Genomic DNA, 6,742 nt, shown 5'->3' with positions numbered 1-6,742 from the left:
ATGTTTGGTACTTAGTGATTGAAAATATGTATTTTATTGTTTAAAAATAAGTGTGAAAATATGTGTGGGTAAAAAAAATATATAAAAAAGTGTGTAATATTATTTAAAAACTGAAAATGTGTGGTTGAGTGGATATACCATACACCTCTTAGATTTTTCACGAATATCAATTTTTTGTTTGAATGAGTCAGTTTTAAGTTTTAAATTTAAGCTTTACTTTTTAATTTTGTACAACGTTTTAAATTTTTATTTATTATTATTATTTTTTTTAAGTTTTCAACATACAAATATATTTTAGCATTTTTTTTAAAAATATTTTGGAGAAACTTATCAAGGTCATCATGATAAACGGAAATTAAGTAAAAAGCAGTTTGAACAAGCAGTCATTGAACAAGAACAGTCAGAACAAGCTTCAGTAGTTGATGTTCTAGCTGCAGAATCAATAGAATAAAGGAAGTACAAAAACGACAGTAGTTTAAGTGTACGTTTGGATTTGGCTGAAAGCGTTTGCGTCTGACGTTTTTTTTTACGTGTTTTAGGGACAAATTTTACTGTTACGGTTACTGTTTATGCACTGTTCATAAACAGTAACTGCAATATTTGACTTATCAAACAATTTTTAGACACATCAGTGGATGGGTCCTATGGTACTATTCACACATTTAAAAATTATTTTGATACAGTGTTTTTTAGTTTTCAGTTTTAGTTTCAGTTTTTAGCTGTATCCAAACAGACCCTAATTCAATTCTCCTTACTTTGCACAGAAACGACTTACAGTTTAGTTCATTGTAATTTTCCTTTAGTGTTTACACGTGCCTCACGTGCTTGAGTTAGTAAGATTTTCTGTTTTGTTTTTTAAGTTAGTTGCACAACTTTTGCTTCTCTGTGTTGTACTCGAGCTGTATATAAGCTTCTCTTCTGATAATTATTAGATTGAGAAATCATTATACTAAATTCTTCTTTGACAAAACTAAACTATTGGTCCTTGAAGTTTGTCTTGTAAGTGCAATTGCTCTCTAAAGTGTTGGCCACCATCTTGGGCAATTCTCATGTCCTTGTTAAGATCGAAGGCTCATGGTCCCAAAGTCTCCAAAGGCTTCCAAGTCTGACTAGGACTCTCTCATTTCTTATGAAGGCAACTTGGCTTGCAAGAACAATTGCCCCATCATGGTCTCCAATTTTGAGGTCAATGGCTCTGACTCCACAAATTTTGACAAATCAAACGGTTCAAGAAGATTTGGATTTTGTGATGGTATTTGTAGCAATGTGGTATTTGGTTTTGGTATGGAGGTCGGCTGAAGATAGTGGTTGGGGGGACTCGGGTTGTTTTGGGATTAGAAGAAGTTTAATTGTTTGACAACTCAAATCGTGATGCAAAAATAATTTTAAAAATTTTTTCATTAAAAATATGTCAAGTCACTAATTTGTTAGTCATATAAGTAACACTACTAACTACAGTTAATAAATGGACTAGTACCACTCACTTTTAAAACTTGAGCGACCAATAGTGTTCATTTGAAACTTGAGAGATTAATTGTATTGAAAGAGTGAATTTTAGAGACCAATAATGCAGTTTCACTAAAACTTTTCAGCAAAATATTAAATATGTTATCCTACACAAGATTATTAGGTCAGGAAAATATTTTCTTATGTTATCTGATGATAACTTATTGCTTAGAGGAAGGTGGTAACTTGAGGCTGCCATCAAATTTATTCCAAAATTGCTCACTTGAAACTTGAGAGACTAATTGCATTGATAGAATGAATTTTAGAGACCAATAATGCAGTTTCACTAAAACTTTTCAGCAAAAAATTAGATAAATTATCTCACACAAGATTATTTGGTTAGGAAAATATTTTCTTTTGTTATCTGATAATAACTTATTGCTTAGAGGAAGGTGGTAACTTGAGGCTGCCATCAAACTTATTCCAAAATTGCATTTTTCTACGCTCATAATTTCCAACCAAAATTGTCTTCTTCTTTCTTTCTTTTAATTATTTATTAATTTATCATAAGGGTCAATTATTGTGTTATATCTACGAGTACAACCACTCTCAAGATTTTCATCTTACTGGACCTTGACAGTAACCGAGCGATAATATTTTTCACAACGAAATGAAATCCCTAACTGAATACAGAACACTTAAATACATTATCTAATAATATTTTGTATGAAAAAGATCTCTCAAACAAATATCTCATTACAGTTTTTCTCAACAAGTTTTATATTTTAATCTGTTATGTTTTTAAGTTTTCGCTAATTCCAAGACACATTACTTTTTATTCAGTTACTATTGGGGCTGATCAAAGAATTGAAGCAGTTTAATTTTGCTTAAGCAAAATCGATTTCACTAGTGTAAGTGAAACATTAAAGGAATCTGAGAATTTGGTATGTCACTCGTTCAAGGCTCACTCAAGCTAGATCGTCCAAATTATACAGAAATCTAATTGGTTTGGAGAAGGATTCGTGCTTGTTTCTTTTAACCTACTTGTGCACCTTTATTTATAAAATCATACTATGCACAACTTTTCAGCATAGAATAAGGCGGCCAGGCGCCAGTCTAGACAGATCAATCACGAGAAAAAAGAAACTTTGGTTATGGTCCTCAGAGCAATTGCATCAATCATTGCAAAATAGAAAAAGTGCTCATTTTTACATATTTTTGCTAAAAAATTACCCATATTAGTGGTCTATAATTATGTACATATACAAAAATGTTACAGTAACAGTGTAAATATGCACAGTAACTGTAACTTTCTATTTGATTATTTAAATATATCTTGTCTCTCCTCTCTCACTGCTACTCTCTCTGCCCTAACTCTCTTTCTCTCTTCCCTGACTCAATTCAATATAGAAAAAGGAGGCAGAAGAGAATCAATTTAAAACAATCCAAAACAAACAAATTTGAAAAACAAATCCAACTCAAAATCAAATAAAAACAAAATTAGTTATTCCCTTCATCGTCTCTGCCTTTTACCAATACCATAAGTGTGTTCGCTTCAAGCTTGTCTCCGCCACTAAAGCCTCCAATTCTAAGCCCCAAATCAAGGCTCCTTTGCTACAGCAAGGCGACGAAAAGACCGTTGGATCCAAGTGGTCCATCGTGAGGTTTATCGGAGCTGCCCTGTTTGGGCTCAACTCCGGGATCAAATCCTTACTTATGCTCGTTGTCATGTTGTTTAACATTGGGGTGTTCATGGTTGTTGTGCTTGGCCTCGCGGTTGGTTAGTTGATTGTAGACGTGGCAAAACGAGTAGGTTGGGTTGGGTTCGAGTTGAGTCAATCGGGTTTGCAGGTAAATCGGGTCGTGGATCAAAACATGTCATTTTTAAATGGGTCAATCAGGTTGCGGGTCGGGTTGGGTTGACCCATATTTTTCAAACAAGATTTTTTTTTTCAATTATAAAAACAAATCAATGACAACTTGTTTAGAGAGAATGAATAAAATCAATTAAGGAAATGAATTGCACTTAATGCCACTTGTTAATATCCTTCCAATTCTGACAGTTTTGAGCATGACAAAAATTATTTATAGTCATAAATTCATGATGGAAAAAGTCTTTAATGTTAATAGTTCACTATCAAAATGCATATAATTACAAGTTTATAACCTTAAAAAGAGATAGATCTTAAGGAGTACTAAAAAGTATATTTTATGTTTACATCACTAATAATATCATTCCCACACAAAAAAAAAAAAAAAAAAAAAACTACATGTCATGGACTATATCAAGTTATTGGCCTTCTTAAGTGCACCATGTTCCTATTGCATTTAAATAATAGTAAAGTTAGATTATTTAGAAAGATAAACTAAACAAAAAAAGATTTAAAAATAAACATAACATATGAAGTAAAGAAGAATAAGCAAATATTTTATAAGAGGAAGCTTGGTCTGAAGATTTAAGGACCGAAAGAACTAAGAAGAGAAGATAAAAGAAAAATATAAAAGAAAAGAGTAGAGGCACAAAGAGAAAAGAATAGAGGGGCAAGAGTGAAACTGAAACACTTCAAGCTTTGTGTGAAAGTATGAAAAGGCCAAAAGGGTAGAGGTGCAAGAGTAGAGGAAGCTTTGTGGTTTGTCACATTTGTGCCTTTGTGGACTATAGCTAGTCAGCTACTACAAGCTAAGTCTAGCCATTTAGTGTGTTAGTAAATAATGAGTAGTGACTTAGTGTACTAGACTACAAACTACTAGTGAGTCTAGTGTGTGAGCTGTGAAGTGTGATCGTATCAAATTGAATGGGATTTTTTTTAATGATTGTGTTGTCTTGTCTCATCTCTGTGAAGCTCTTAGTGGTTGTGACTTGTGAAGCTCAAATTGAATGTGAAGCTCTTAGTGTTTGTCTTTTCTTGTCTTATGTGAAGTGTGAACATCTATAATCTATTGACTATTGGCTGGCTTCAATGCTTTTGTGCTTTATGCACCTAGTATTAGGACGTAGTCTAAATATTTTTTTAGTGAATTTTTTTTTAACAAGTCAAGTCACAGGTTATCCAGGTCAGGTCGGGTCGGGTTGACTCGCAAAACATCGGGTTGGGTCACAGGTCAATCCATTTTTGCTTTGGGTCAAAAAATTTGGGTTCAGGTCAGGTATTTTTCGAGTTGGTCGGGTCGAGTCATCAAATTCTGACTTGTTTTACCATGTCGACTTGATTGATATGTGTTTGTGTCAATGTGAAGATTGGAGGTTTGTTTATGGAGTTTTCTGGTTTGTTTATAGGGTTTTTCAATGAAGAAAGAGGGGAAGAAGAAGAAAACGAAAGAAATTTCAAAGTCAGAGAGAGAGAGAGAGAGAGAGAGAGAGAGAGAGAGTGTGTGTGTATTTTGACATTGGTGGATGAAATAATAAAAAAAGAATATAAAATGATTATTTAAAGAAAAGAGAGTGTATAATAGATAAACTGATGTGGGTGTTTTGGAAAAATGGTTGTGTAAAATAAAAAAAGGTAGGTTGAATATTTTACACGGACTAGTGCGATTGTTCTTAGAGCATCAACATCCGAGGATGCAAAAAAAAAAAAAAAAAAAAAAAAAAAAAACATATTTTGCATTCTCAAATACCACTTCATCTACTTTACCAACCCATTTTACAACTTACCTTACATCCTAGGTTTTAATTTTACATACAAACCAACAAAATAATATAAAAATCTCATTTCTCTTTCCTTTCTCATCTCTCTCTTTCCTCTCTTCCTCTGTTGCTATCTCTCCTGTTTGTCTCTATCTCTCTAGCAAACTAGCAGAGAGAGTGAAGAGTAATAAAATAAGAAAATTTAATTTCCCAACCTTTGAACAATAAGTTGTATAACTAGCAACTTACTATAGCTAGAGGGTATAAATTTTACATCAACATGCTCGGATGTTGCAGGTTTTTAATAATTTGAGTTGTAAAATAACAACTTGTGGGGTTTTACACTCCTAATGCTAATTCTCTTATGGTAGAAAAAGTAGTAGAAAAATACAAATTTGGTAGAAAAATACAATTTTGGAATACTCTAGGGTAGAACAATAAAATTCATTGATAATCCCTTGTTCCTGCCAAGCAATGGTGCAGTTCACCAACTCCCATATGTGTGTATATATATATATATATATATATATATAGGTTTATTTTAAAATATTCCATAAAAATTTACATTTATGACCCATGTCTAATAAGTATGCTTTATAATATTTGGGGAATTAATTTCAATTATATTACATGTCATTAGGAAGATAGTGTAAGTAAATTGTTTAGATTAATATAATCAAGAAAATTAGCGACCCCACAAAGAGTGTTCGTGGGATTTTTGTTTTTTACAAAAAAAAAAAAAAAAGTTGATATATTGCTAGTCAATTCCCTGCAAAGCAAGTCTTTGGAGTGTTGGAGTTTCTAGTCCATGCAAATGTGTCATTCATGAGGAAAATCACTAGAGAAGTATTCCAGAGGTTCTAGGGTTATGTGATAGCAGGGCAAGCGAGGCGTTTGTAGAGGTTATATAGGGAATCTAAGATCATATATTTTGGGCTGTTGGACCAATCCCAGTTCCGTAACTCAGCATCTCATATGAACAAAGTTTCTCTTCAAATTAGTTTGGAGAGAAACTCTTCAAACTTCTCATATATTTCTTTTTTAAGTGTGAATTTTAAAAATCTAATCGTTGAATTTCATGTTCCTTATGTTCTTAACATGCATATCAAATTTCATTCAAATCGGATATTATTTACTATTTAATCAGTTAACTTATTTTTTATATACAATTTTAGATTACAAAAACTTGAAATTATGACATTTATTTGATAACATAGCAATTGATCTTTAATTTTCTTGAAATTTTGTAAGCATGAAGGATGTAATAAGAACATGCAATCTAATTGTTAGATTTTCAAAATTCACACTTAATATAGATATATATGACAAGTTTGTAGGGATATTCTCTATACTAGTTTGGAGAGAAAATTTATTCATCTCATATTATACTCTGCCTTTTTAAATGGACCCATAGCTTTACATTGGACTTGGGCCTAGGGAACCTTTCAAAAAAGGCCCCTCACAATGGGAAGTGGAGACAATAGTAACATTTGATCAGTTTCACAATGTTAAGGATTAAATTCACTCCATTGATAATTTATGGGTAAAAAGTCCAATATGATATATAGTTTAAGATCCAAAATACTTAATTATCGAAAATAGTTGTTTGACGTTGAGCTTTCTACTACTCCCAATTTTATATAGGAAAGTAGGAAAATTTAAAACATT

This window comes from Quercus robur, chromosome 8, assembly GCF_932294415.1.
Source record: "Quercus robur chromosome 8, dhQueRobu3.1, whole genome shotgun sequence".
In the NCBI taxonomy this organism is placed as follows: domain Eukaryota; kingdom Viridiplantae; phylum Streptophyta; class Magnoliopsida; order Fagales; family Fagaceae; genus Quercus; species Quercus robur.
The sequence above is the reverse complement of the archived record's forward strand: the minus strand, read 5'-3'. Positions refer to the sequence as shown.